General features: G+C 36.3%; 2 protein-coding genes across 3 annotated transcripts in view; one reads left to right on the top strand and one right to left on the bottom strand.

Moving 5' to 3' along the window:
* Positions 1–14,885, top strand: part of LOC105830721 (protein vein) — a 359,320-nt gene that overhangs the window by 148,037 nt on the left and 196,398 nt on the right. The gene's annotated exons all lie outside the window — the stretch shown is intronic.
* Positions 718–14,885, bottom strand: part of LOC105830720 (mitotic spindle assembly checkpoint protein MAD2A) — a 212,624-nt gene continuing 198,456 nt past the window's right edge. The window contains exon 5 of the transcript XR_003626331.2: positions 718–7,544. The gene's annotated coding sequence lies outside the window, so the exon portion shown is untranslated. The remainder of the gene's footprint in view (positions 7,545–14,885) is intronic.

Here is a 14,885-nt window from a genome sequence, read left to right as displayed (position 1 = left end):
ACAATAATAAATGGACTTATAATAAATCATTACACGAAGTAACACACTAAAATTGTTATCGATAAATGGTCTCTCCAGCGTACACACGGAATCTCGGGGAGTTAAATCATTTCTATTTCCTCTGCGAAAGACGTCAAACGTTCTTTCTACGAGGAACAATGGACTAGAGCGCCTTCCTAGCAAGAACATGACGCCATTCTCCTTCGAGCTCTCGGCTCTATTAGGAAAAAACTCGCCGGAGTAATAATACGGACTCGCGAAGAGGTTCCTCAGTCGCCCGTGGCAGTTTCCTCAAGTACTTAAGAGGTAATACAACAAGAAGCGTTAATTGATCTTTTAGGACGACTAAATTAGTCGGTAAATTTGTTTTAAAAAGTTTCATCTCGTATGTCTTTCAAGCGTATCCGTCAAATCATAATTTATCTTCTTGATTAATTTACTAAGAGTCTAATATTACGTTGTTATAGATATTATTATACATATCAGAAAAAATATTATATCAGAATATATATTTTTTTTAATATTTTATCTTTTCCGAAAATTACATTGTTTTTGACATGTTGAAATTACGGCTGTCTAAACTTAATTCTTTACTACTTGATGATTTACGGGATATATTACGAGAAAATTAAACTAATTATTATTTTAGGAAGCTTTTACGCTTAAGAGTATATTTAATAATAATATAATAGATTCTCTCTATTTTTTTATTTTAAATTTTTTAATTAATTAATATTTATTTAAATTTACGCGTGTTTTTGAACTCTTGAAATTTTGCGCGTGCTACATTTATGATAATCCTCTCTCAACTTACTTTCATATTCACGTTTATCGTTTTATAAACCTCATAATTTGTAGAAAGTAACACTTAAGAAGAAGAAGAAAGAAAAGTTTTGACATTTTGTTGTTCAAGTTCTCACACGTATCCGAGTATTCGCGATCCAAATTTCCCGTATCTTTTTCATTACAATATATATCCAACTTCCTCGGAGCTTTGAATTTCCTCGGCGAGGTAGCTTCCGCTCCTTCGATAAGGGAAGCTACGTGCGGCGGAAGTGGTTGGCCCGTACCGACCCTAGGGCGATCCTTCGGAAGAATCCGAAGACGCGCTCTACATCAGGATCTCGTTCGCTCGCGCTCGCTCACTCGCCGAGATTGAAATCCCGTGGGATAGTAACGCCCTGGCGTCTCTCTCTCTCTCTCTCTCTCTCTCTCTCTCTCTCTCTCTCTCTCTCTCTCTCTCTCTCTCTCTTTCTCTCTCTCTCTCTCTCTCTCTCTCTCTCTCTCTCTCTTTCGCCGATACATAGAAATACATCCCGCGTGCTCTCCTCCGAGCTTCGAAGTTGCGGCTTCGTCTCCCCCTTATCCTATCGCTTAGAGAAATGGTTACAGGGAACAGCGCGGACGGACGGAGAGAGGGGGAGGGGAAGGGGGAAGCTTTCGTGGGGCGTCGAAATATATTCAGACGACATTTACAAGCCAAATTGAAGGGAATAGAGAGGCGCCGTCGTGCTGTGTGAGCGCGCCAGCACGAAAGACAAATTGATTTTGAAATGGTGGGAGAGAGGAACACGTCGGGAGAAGAACGAGAGAGAGAGAGAGAGAGAGAGAACACAGACGAGAGATTAGGTGGCACCCGAAGAAGGCGCAACCAAGGTTGCCGCCGAGCAATCCGGCGGCACCACGCGGCATTTGACAATTATTCAAATTACGGCGAAACCCATTCGAACGCCGGCAGAATCACTGGTGACGCGCCATGCCCCCCGCGTCATTTTCTCGCGAACACTCTCCACGCATGTAGATCGTGAGATTTTAGAGTGTAGTTCTAGTTCATCGCCCCTCTCGGGCAAAGTAAATCGCTTGAAATCCGCCGATGCCGAAAAGGAGATCGCGCAGTGACGCGTTTACTCGACATAAAATCTCGCAAATACTTGAGAAAGAAGAATGCCGACGATAAATGAGAATGATCATAATAAACACAGTATTTTATTGGTATGCTGATAATAAAGGTTAAAGTTGAAGATACTAATTTTTAACAGAGTTTTCTTTTTCGCTCTTAACACGTCTTATTTTCTAGTTCAAGCAAGCATTAAACTGCGTTGTGAAAGATAAAAGTCACAAATAAGTGATCCGTTTAGCCGGATCAAACATCACGACGCGTCGGTCGCTTCGTGAAATCCTGATGAAATTGGCGCGCGATTATTCACTGTTTTGTTAATTAGCACGTGGCCGCGTGTCCGTGGCAAACAGTTCCGCGTTAAATATTTGGACCAAAAGATCACACAAAGGGAGGAGAGAGCGAAAGGGGCTGGAAAGAGCGGTCGGGAATGTGTTAATCGACTAGAGCAAATTAATCGGAGGATGGGAGGTTAATTAACACGTTCGCAACTTATTATCCGGTGGTCTCGCGTGTGCGCGCGGTTACCCTGTTCCCTCCTGGCCGCTGGGCTCGCTCTTATTAGTGGCGGGCCAAATCTAGATACGGTATTGGAAACTTCCGCTAATCAGGCCGAGCACTTAACTCGATGGGTCAATAAACCGCGCGCCACGCTGACCAATTCGAATGCATCACACCGAGCGCGTTACCGGCGTGTTATGTTAAACTCGCCAAGGTAAACTGCGCGACCGCGGTCCTCGGAATAATTGTAGTCGACGATTCGAAATACGGCTCTGTTTCAATAAATTATAACGCGGCCTGCTTCACTTCTGTGCTGCTTCGTGTCGACGAGCGGAGTTACTAAGGTGTTTTGCGGATTTTAACCGAAATAACCGGATATCCCGTGCGCGATTCAGCTGTTGGAAAATGCTGTCCTAATATTCTTAAATCTATTCTTTTTTTCTTTCTCTCTTTCCCTTTCTCTTTCTTTCTTTCTTTTACTCTTTCCTAAATTTGAATACATCTATTTTATCTTAAATATAGAAGGTACGAGAGAATAAATTTTGGGATACATTTAGAATGAATTTTAATCTAAAATATGATGTTCCGGTTAGATTTTCCAGAGGCTCTACTTTCTAATTACTTTTCTTATTCTATAGGAGATAAAATATATATCACAAAAAAAACTATTTTATGTGTCGTATGTGCTTTAATGGGATTCTAGTCTACAACGTAAGAAATACCTTTTATGAATTAAAAAAAACTGTTAGACATGTTCTATGCATTACATATCGATTTGATATTTAGTATATATCTACAATTTTGATATGGCTAAACGTTTATTAGTTTTTATGTTACTTAAATTTAAAAACGTATGCAATTTTTCAAGTTGGCTGGAATAATTTCTCAGAAGCTATATGTCGATTTATCGCAATTAGGATTATTGCGACATCCATAAATTAATTATTTTTTTATACTTATTTAAATTAAATTGATTATGAAAGAAATCGATGTTTGTTTTCTGAAACCGCACCATTTTAATAATTCGTAGTATTTTTTATTTATTCTCGTCCATATCATATAGATATTTATTTTACATATATGCAAAGTCTGTTTGTTTTTAAACTTGTGTAGCATGTAAAACTAATAAATATTTAGCCATATAAAAAATTTGTAGATATTTATTAAATATGTACTATACAGGTAAATGTTGTAAAAGCGTAGAGAAATATATGTACGACTGTTCCTTTTTAAAAAATATTCAAAAATAGATAAACATTTTTTCACGCTGTAGACCAGAATAACTCTTAGCTCTACTATTCGCAAGAAACAAAGAGATATCTGTCTGCTTCACGCTATTTTCGAGTTACGCTTCGTTTGCGATCCTGTTTGAAGAAAAAAAAGCGAGTTTCCACCGTTCCCAAGCACCCCTTTAAAGCGATCCGAACGAGTTACGCGCAAATATCGCTGCTCCTACTTAGTCAATGGCTCCGAAACTTCGTTAGAACGACCGAAGTGGCTTCAACCCCGACAGTCACGAAGAACAATTTACATGCCGCGCGTAACACGCGCCGGCATACCGGCTGCAAAGCAAAGCGACGACGTCTAAACCCACCCTCGCACGCGCGCGTCAATCAACCGGATGTCGGGGTTACCGCCGCGTCGTACGTAAGTGTTTATTTGTGTGTGAGTGCAGCAGACTCGCAGGCACGTATCCCTACATAGGCACGTACACACACGGGTGTGCACATATGCGCGACTATGTAAATCGGAGCTGCTTGGCACCGAAGCGCGGGTATTCAGTAACTGTCTGCAAAATCGCGCACTACACGGACCTTGGTAATGCAAATAAAAAACGCGTATTCCGCTGTAAGGAAATTAAACTTGCCCTACGCGTAATTATTTACACGTAATTGTTAAGTAAGTTTGTAAGACAAAGTCCAATTTCTTTCGCTACTTTTCTTTTTCGATTACGCCTCCGTTTCATTGGACATCTACAGAACACGTTGATGTTTTATCAAAATTGTGCGTGTGAATTGCAAAAGATTTAATCAGTTTTGCTCCAAGTTAAAAGTCAAACAGGAGAGATTTACTATTGGTCGCCTAATTATACGTCATCAATATTTTATATTTTTATTTTATACTTATAAGCAGTATTTAATGACACAATATGAAATAAATGTGAAATGAGTAATATAAAATATTTTACATTGTTTGGCGTGCTAACAATACTTAAAAAAATCAGATACAACTGATGTTAATTTTTCACCAATTTATATAGTTGAGAATAATGTAATCATGCAATTTATACTTTTATATTTTTATTTAAAAAGGTTTATTATAAAATATTTTACATTTATTGCATACATATTTGCAATTATTATATAGATTAAATTTATTTTTGTTATCACAGACTTTATTACAGTAAATTGTATCAATGTAAAACTGACAAGTGATAATATAAAGAGTGAACTAATTAAATAAAAATGTCAATTGCAAAAGTAAATCAAGTCAGTTTCATTTCAATACTATTTATTTCCTTATTATTTTACTGGTGCTATTTATTAATTATTAAATATTGGATTCTTTTTGGTAAAATATATTAGTTAATGATTTCTCATATTTCTAATTGATAAATTCGTTATTTTAAACACAATACGATTTAGACGACTAATTTCCTAAATCTTTTGCAGAATAAAGTGAAAAGACTGAATATAAATTAATTTGTTATTGATGAAAGATTTTACATTGCAATTATAAATACCTAAAACATCAGACTATAATTTCTAACGTTTATTTACGTACACAATTCACCAAATAGAAAATATAATATAGAATAGAAGTGATACATATTCAGCAGTTGTTCCCTGGCACGTACGCTGTTACACTAATGTGTAAGGTATGGCGTATTGAATGGGATAAGCGGCAACGTTGTTTCGTGGGGTTTTCTCTTACGTGAGGTCGTCAATTAGCGTGAACCACGCGCGATTTGCGCTTTCTGCAATTACGCATATTGTTTCCGTGTCTCCCGCGGGAACGCGCGTTTACGCGCCGTTGCGTGCGTGCGTGAATGCGTAAGCGTGTGCGTGCGTGCGTGCGTTCGTGAACCATGCGACGCGCATTGAACCATGCGAGACGTCATGCGTTCGCCGAACATGTACGCACGATCGACGACGACACCTTGTCTGGCTGCCCTCCCCGATAATTAACGCCCGCCACATGCCACGGTCATTAATTCGCTGATTCTACACGCCGGTATGTCCGGTATGTCTTTGATGACACGTGACAGCCGTGAAAGCGGCTTCGACCAGCTCCCTTGAACGTTCCGTGCCTCAGACGGAAGGAGTGGCCACCTAATTAACACCGTTCGTGTTAATTCCTTCAAGGAATTAAAAGCACCAACATCCCTGACTCTCGCTTTCTTTTTCCTCGTTAAATTTAATTCGATTATTTTGGCGATTTTTTTTCTGCTACATTTACATTTTTATTAAGTATAATAAGTGCCATTATTTTTGCTCTGTCTGAGATTTTTGACGACGTGCGATGTGTTAAAAGACGTAAATCTTCGTGATAATAAGTATAAAAATGATAGAACTAATTGATACTCAGCGATTAACACGAAGCAATTTGACAACAAGCGATGTTATCTATCGATCGGCCGAATTTTCACGGGCGCGACTATCGACATTAGAATTACTCAGCCGAGTCGTACTCTGTTTTAAGCGCGCAAACTTAAGTGCTCTTACATTCTGAATGAGTCTTCAGAGCGGCGTCGATAGTGAAACGAATAATGAGAGATAATCAGATTTCATTGAACTGCATAACTGTAATTGACGCATAACAAGATTACTGTAGAACAGCGAACGGTGGGAGGGGAGGGAGGCAAGGGAATTTCTCGTACCCGCGAATTCATTCGAACGATATTCTAACGTTCGACAACGTTAGCTCGTAATTAAGAGTCGCCGCTCCTAGTTTCTCGTAACATTTATTCCGTCGAGAGGCACGGGAGAATTATTTCCCCGTGTAATTGCGATTTGATAATTATTCACAGAAATAATTAATTACGACGAGCGACAAATCCTTTGCCCTTCCCCTTTCTCTGTCAGTTCCTATCGTATGTCTATAATATAGAGTTATATTGCGTGAGTTGTCCAGCAGGGATTTTCGGCTCAGAAAAACACGGATTATGTCTAAGGAGGAAGAATTCATGGAACGGATGCAATATCGGGTCGAGATCCTCTTTCTTTTTCGTTGCCGATAGAAGGTCGACGAAATCGTGCCTAACTCGCGCGAAATCAGGACCGACTTATCACGTTCCGTAGAAGAGGTGAGATTATGACTGACATAAAAAAAAAAGGCAAACTGCGAAGAAGGAAAAGTCTATCCTCGTAGGGAGGGAACAGATTTTTTTCATTTTCGCGGATCAGCAGCAAACGAACAGAAATATTCGGGGTTAAACAACGCACAGAAAAAGATTCGACTTCATGTCTCGGGTCGTAATCTCAAGATAGTCTCTATTGAAATACGTATAGAATCCAGGAGAATAGCAAGGGAGAAGAAAGTTACAAGGAATCATATCGTCAAGTAACGATCGATTGAGGATTAAAAAATGTCTACTTGAAGAAATTAAAAAGAATGATTAATAAAAATAATTATATAGTAGTAAAAAAAAATTTAATTCTTTGAGATGTTATATTGTATCCACCGTTTTAAACTTTTCATTTTTGATCTTAGATTAGAATAAAGCATTATCAAATTACTCCATAAACTAAAAGTTTTAAGAAAAAAAAATGCGAGTTTATAAAATAAAAGAATGTACAAGCAGGCATGTTGGTTCTCAAAGAGTTAAGGAGTTCATTTTTAAATGATATTGATATTTAATAAAGATTATTGTTTTTCTATTTTTGAAGAATATTCTTTTGGACGAAAAAATAACAATACTTATCTGCACAAGATCATTTCGCAACGGGCAAGCTCCTTTTTCCGCTCCGCTAACAGAACTGTATCGACTATTCTTCGGTTTTACATGCGGTCAAGGTTCTTCCAGCATGGTAATGCTCTCGTTCCGGCGAGAGTAATCAGCCATAATATCCACCACTTTATGGTCGATTCAACCGCATGTATACGATTCTATTTAATATCACATGACAAAAGAAACCGCTTACCCCTGAAATCACAAAAAACACTAATATACAACACAATCTCGTGATCCTGTAGCTAGGGAATATATCTTTTCACACTTATGTGTGATATTGGTAATATATAACGCATAAATGTGACACACTGTAATGATTAATAAGATTAATTGATCGTGAACTTTAATCGTTGCATCGAGATTAAAATTTGAGTAAAAATTTCGCTAAAATAATGCGTTATCTCAATTATTTCTCGTTGGTTCGATGAATTAACAAAATAAGAAATTATAATTCTTTTGCTTCCAATTTACTGACATAATCTGTAATTTTTATAAATAAATAACAATTGTTATAAAATATAAATATATAAATAATATGTATGTTAAAACGATACTAAAGTCGTTAATTTTGTCATTGAGCAGCAAGTTACATACATATAATTTATGAAACATTAATATATTACTACATATTATTACATCAATATTGCACACGTACGAAAGAACAAAATAGTTGCAGTAACCATTATAATTTATAGGTATTCATTTTTTGTCTCAACCATATTTTTATAGTTATTTGATAATATAAAGTACAATTTGTTTAAACTAAATTGAAGTTTTCTTAATATTAGTCTATGCAACTTATGATATGGTTGCCATAACCAAAATGGAGATTTTAATAGTAAATTGTACTGTAAAACAGTCACTATAAACATTACTATAAACTTATGATTATTCTTACTATAAGTTTAAATGATGAAATGAAAAACAGTTACATTAAGCTCACTTTTCTAAATAAGTAATTATTTATCAATTTAGCATAATAATAGCAAGTTTGTAAATTTATTTTCAGTAAAACTGAAATATCTCATTAAGCAAATATTCTTTTCCAGTTGCTTTCTTCTTCCAGAGAAATTCAAAATGAAAGTTAAAGACAAAATCGTAAACGTTGTTAAAACCGAAAGAAGTTCTCATTTGAAGCTTCTCACTGGAATATTTTTATCGAGGTTCTATCGAATTAATCTTTCTCTCCCTTGAGTTCGCACCTTGTCGTGACGTTTGATCTCTGATCGGCACTCTTCGCGAATCATTCACGATTACGTTTGGAATCGAAAACGTACTTCCGCGAATCGAAGAAGCTACGAGATCTTCTATTAAACGATCCGCGTCGCGAGTTCTTGAACAGTGAGGTTGAGGAGCGACATTTTGATGTTGAAGGACCAGTCTGCCAAGTCAGTATCTCGTTAGTGGAGCTTCGAGATTACCAGAGAGAGAGAGAGAGAGAGAAGATGTAAGAAAGAGACGACCTAAAGACGGAAGAGAAAAGGAAAGGAATCGAGAACCTTTCTGCCAGGAGACGCGGGAAACAGCGGGATCATCCTTCGCCAATAAATCTCGAGATCTATTTCGAGGACTCCTCCGTAAATTAATCCGTCGATCTGACTCCTCCGCTTTTCGCCGCTTGATTCTAATCTGCAGCAGGCATTTCACGATTTCTGCTGTAGACTTCTCGTCTTTTCGGCTCTTCCTGCTTAGTGACAGGAATATCCGTTCCTCTCTATTTTTCTCTCTTTTCTTTTCGTGGAATTTTACATGTATATAGTTATATTGAGTGATAATCTTTACCGCTGAAGAAACTTTTGACAGATCACTCAATAACATAACAAGTTAATAGATGATAAATACGTCTGTCTTTTTTTATTTTCCTCCTCTCATTTTCTGACATTTATATTTATGGATAGAATTTTCTGATTTCTCTATTCTTTCTATATGAATTTAAAATAGATTGTAATCGAATAATTTTCGAGAAAATGTTAGTAATATTTTAAATTATTATACTTAAAATATCTTATTTATTAAGGAGACAATGAAAAATATGAATAAAATTATCATGAATACATGCAAAAAGAATTTAAAATATTTAAATTTTTATTTAATTACTTATTTTAAGCTTATGCGAATTATATAAACTGATTTTTTATTAAAAACATTATTTCATGCCGTTATTATATTGTATCGCAACAAACGCAATATACTATATTAATAGTTTTAAATAAAGCGAAAACTGGGTCGTGAATCGCAAAGTTAACAAAAATATTTTTATTGAAAGTATTTTTATAGAAATTCCGTTTCGGCGAAACTATTTAAAAGTATCGAAAAATATTTACAACGTTGAGCGAGCAAGTTGCTCTTAACAGAGTTTTCAGAGTTCGTCTCACTCGACGACAAGAGAAATGCAGAGAAGCAAACAGTCGCATTTTCAAACTTTTCAAATATTTTATCGCCTTTTACGTGTAAATCCACTCCATATTGTCACGTGATATGCTCATGCGACATATAATAGCAAATGTTCACCGATATTCCTTAATACGAGAAAAACGAGGTTTGAAAGATTATTTACATAATGTAAATCTGTTTCTCTGTCAGAGAAAAAGAAAGAAATATTCTTAATTATATGCACAAAGAAAATGAGATGACAAATGCATTTTGTTTTTCAAAATGCATCAGAGGGCTGGTTTCATCGCGTTTATTTAATTTTGTCGTAGTTAAACCAATTTTAATTACTTCGTTTTGAATTGCGTTGATATTTCGGTGGTCAATAGGAATTTATTCTTGAACACACGCCGCACAATGCGTGTGATTACGTGAAATGAAATTTTAATTACTTCATTTCAAATCTACCCCGTGGTAGATATCTCTGGAAAACAGGAATTTATTATCGTTGTCGATGCCGCACGATTCGCGTAATTACTTGAATGTCACAATCGCGATCGTGTTTTTCCTGTTAAATCCGCGCCGATAAGTCGCCAGCTCTGACACAGAAAAAAGATGTAATTGCGATTTTATCACGCTGATAGGGAAGTTCTCAAAAAAGTAGCGAAGGAAAGTTCTCAAAAAAGGGATAAGGAGAGAGACGAATAGGGAGTATACACACAGATATCGGGAAATGCGAAGGCGAGGCTTTTTGCTACACAAAGAGAGAAAGAGAGAGAGAGAGAGAGAGAGATCAATCGATATACCTTCTTTGGGGATTGAACAACTTAAAGACGACACCTATTGTCTCTGGTTGTAAATCCTTTTTTGTTCGATGACGACATTAATAATACGTATTACCCGATGTACGGGGAAGCGGGTATATCGATACGAAAGCAATATCTTGCACCATTAATATCCACGGAAAGGATAGGTCTTCTTCCCTCCTCTTCCTCCACGGCTCCTGCATCGCACAAATGCATTCTATTATATTCCCGCTGATACTCACTGTACCCGCTATATGTACTCAACATCTCCCTGCCTTTTGATACGTGCACCACCGACGAACTATCACGGAGCTACATTTAGGTGTGTATAGCGATCTTCTATAGAAAACCTTCAAGTGGAATTGTCTGTTGTTTAATTACGCATTGTGGAATGGTAGCTTTGCAGCAAACGTCTCGTTAGTGATTACAATGTACCAATTTCAAAAATGTAGCCAGTAGAATGGTACAACATGCAAAAATAGTTATATAATAACTAACAAAGACACTAACTGTAATAAATCATGTATTGGTATGTCTCTAATATTTATTTTTATATTATAAATAAAGTATTAATAAAATTATTAGTTTAATAATTCAATTGGAGTTTAATAATTATTATGGAAAAAAGAGAGATTTGTACATAATATTAATAAAAATTTTCACACACAACTAATATACTTAACTTAATATACTTTAAGTATTATGTAAAAAGGATAGTATGAGTCTTTCGATTACTTTTTCATTTATTTAACGAGGAAAAAACCCTGAGAATTCATGAACATACTTCTAAGTTTTCTAGAACAAATGTTTATACTTTATTTCGAAAAAAAAAGTAGTATAATTTAATTACTTTTAACATTTCGTAAAATTTCAAATATCCCAGAATTAATATACACGTTTATAGTTAGATTTTTACGTCTCATAAAATATTCATAATACAATAATCAGTGTTTTGCTCTCATGTGAAAAGAAGATGTAACTCAATTTTCAATTAAATTCGAAACTGCTAAAAAAAAAACGCAACTCAAATATCAAGTGATCAAGATTGACGCGCCGAAACCGGGTTAACGGGAGTTTCAAAAAATGCAAGGCGAAGACGACGGGGACGGCAAACAACCTCCGGCCAGCGAGACATCGCAGCGTTATAAAATATGCATTGCCTATTCCTCGGTGGAAGGCAGAACAAAAGCAGAACGAGCCCGAAACTCGTAAGGACCATCGCCTCCACCCATTTCCATATCCGCTTCCGCAAGAGAGCCCGTTGGCCGGAACGAGGGAGCGGAAGAGAAGGAGAAAGTGAGGAGGAGAAAGAGGGAGTAGGAGCGGAGGGGGGCGGGAAAACCGAGTCGTACGGTACAAATTTCCGATAAGAATCCGACGACGCCGGAGGCGAAGGTGGGACGGCTGAAACGGCGAGGAAATAAAATTACAAGCGGCTCTCCGGGGCAAAAAAGGCTCTACGAATGGGATCGATGCAAGGGTTGGAGCGGTAGCAGCATGGACTTTACCCCCGGAATACTTGGCATTGGCAATGGTCCACGTTTAAGTCGAGTATCATTTATTTAAACTCATCGTTTAGGACGTCTACGAGAGACGTAACGACGTTCCGTCCCTGCGAAATTGTGGAGTTTGTCCGAAAGTGATAAAAACACGTTCAGGTCAGACGTGAGTTACCTGGGTCAAGATTTTCTATTGGGATACTGAAATTTAGCTTTTTGGTACAATAAAATATCTATCACACGCACATAGCATGAGAAAGGGGAATAAGACAACGACCTTATGGTTTGCCAATTTTCCCAATTTTTAGAAGAATATTGATCTATATTTTTTTTTAGATTCACTAAAGTTTTGATCATCTGTAAAAATGAGAAAAAATTGTTAAATAAAATAAATTTTTTAATTTAGATTTTTGAAGAACGCGTATTAATTGTCTATTTATATGAATAAAATGACTTTCATCACGTTTATTTATTTAATAAAAATATTACAATATGAAAAATGAAAAATATTAGTATGTTATTAAATACATTTTTAGCTATTATAATCGTGATTTTATAAAGGAAATGAATATATTTATTATAATTATTTCATTCCTTATAAATAAACATCAAAGAGTTATAATATCTATATGAGTGTACATCCAAAACATTTTTTATTACATTATTCATTTTCAGGGATGGGTTAAAATTAAATTCTAAAAGATTATTTATGATTATATAAAGTCTCGAATTATTTATACATTATTTCGTTTTGTTAGATAAAATAAATGGAGTTGTCGTCGTATCCATTTCATAAAAAATGATATTAATTAATAATTATGGTAGAATGGAATTTTTATTTCATCAAAATATGATATTATTTAATATAATTATAATATAGAATTTCCAAATAACATCAATATTTTTACAAAAGCGAAACCAAATTTTTCCAGACCAGTTACTTAGCAAAAATTAATTCAACAAATTTTCACCGCAAAATAGCAAGCGCCGTTCCTTTTCCAGTGTGTATTTAGGCAAGCCGGCAGTGCACTCGAGGCGCGGCGAAATTTTTTAATTCCGCGCTAAGCGACCGCGGATTGTTGTTTCGGGATTCGCGGGCGCATTTGGAAAAGTTGCCGTTCGAGTCAGCGTTCATTTCCAGGTTTAATCCGCGGTCGGTGCGGCACGGCGAAAAATGGCCCGACGAAATGAAGCCATTCGCGCGGGCTGCACTAGCGAGTGCTTAAACGCCGTGCCGCACGCTATCTCCGTCCGGATGCCCGCGATTTGCGAATCGCGGATAATAGCGGCCGCTCAAATTTTCATTGGCGTTGCTGAAACGCGAGCGCACTTATCGCACGTGAAGGATCCTATCGCCCCAAAAATTGGCGAACCGCCAGCGACATTGGCCCCGCATACCGCAATCGAACGGCTGTTGGTGGCGTATACAAGGTGTTCCGCAATTCCCCCCCCCTTCCCCCGCTTGAAATTATATTGTATTTTACGTTAACTTGAAATCGATTCTTTTTTTCTTAATAAAAAGATTCTCTCGAGAAAGATATCGTCTTTCGCAAATATTGTATTTTGTACTTACATTGAATAAGTTTCAACATTCGACTCTCTGAATTTTAGAAACGAAAATTAAAATTTTCTGGACTCCACTAAAAAGGAAATCAAAAGTAAAATCTATTTATCTATTTATATTTCATTATTCGCGGATAAAGAATTTTGCGTTATTTGTGAATAAAGTTTTATTTAAAAACTCTGTTAAAGTGTTCAGTTATTTATAAATCACGATTAATCCATGTCTGTAGGAATAGATGTTTTCTTTTTAAGTTCCTTTTTAATATGTGACTTTATGGCGATAGTTTTAGAATACCTTACGCACGAATTTCGAGCAAACTGTAAACCTCCTTTCTTTTAACTCTTTTTATTGCTCCTATCCTATTTCCGACCTGACGGCTACTTCTCTATTCGAGCTTCGAAAACCGCAACCCATAGATTTTTTCGCTCCCGGGATTGTTATTATTTGATGAAGTTATCAGACTGGTCCGTAATATTTCTGTTACTCCTCGTTGGCCTCATATCGGCAATTTTCTTTATAAAGTTGATTGCAGTATACATGCGAAATATTCTGTAAATATTCAAACGCATGGAATAGCCGTGCTGTACAGTTAAGAACAAAAAAGTACGTTTATTTTCAGTAGCGAGAAAAAGTAAAATTGAGTAGAATTATACATTGGCAGTATAGTCCCCTTCAACAAACATTTAAACTATTTAAAGCAAGATCTAATTGAAACTATTTCAGACTAAACATTCAGGGTGATCGAAAATGCAATTTGCAAAAGCGTAAACGAATCAGTTCTTCGGTTGGACATAAATTGGTACGGTTACAAAAAAAGTATTTTTATTAAATTTTAACTAAAAGGGAATCGGACTGGTTAAAATTTGATGAAAAACTGATTCGCGAGGAACATTGGTTATAGCATGTGCGTTCAATAAACTCGTTGAAATTCGGTCAAACGTGTCATTGTACGAGATCAATAATTAGCGCTGGCGGATTCACGCAGTAGTGCAGTTACTATTTACGGTAAGCCCATCATATTTGCTAATGAAGTATCTCGCAATCATGTTCGCGCTCATTGTTTCCGCGAGATAGAAATCCATAATCTCTCCTTCTGTAGTGAAATAATGAATGGTGAAAGTGGGTTAATGATTTTGCGATAATAAAAAAAAAAGATTTTTGATTTTATCCGCGAGAAAGGAAGATCAGGCTTGAGCTCAATAGTTCTCGGAGTAATTGCTTTTTTCTCGAAATATATTCTTATAAATATTACCATCTATCTAGTTTATTTAGAACCCGAAAAATATATCCAAAC

Source organism: Monomorium pharaonis, chromosome 5 (assembly GCF_013373865.1).
Source record: "Monomorium pharaonis isolate MP-MQ-018 chromosome 5, ASM1337386v2, whole genome shotgun sequence".
Lineage (NCBI taxonomy): Eukaryota > Metazoa > Arthropoda > Insecta > Hymenoptera > Formicidae > Monomorium > Monomorium pharaonis.
The sequence above is the reverse complement of the archived record's forward strand: the minus strand, read 5'-3'. Positions and strand labels throughout refer to the sequence as shown.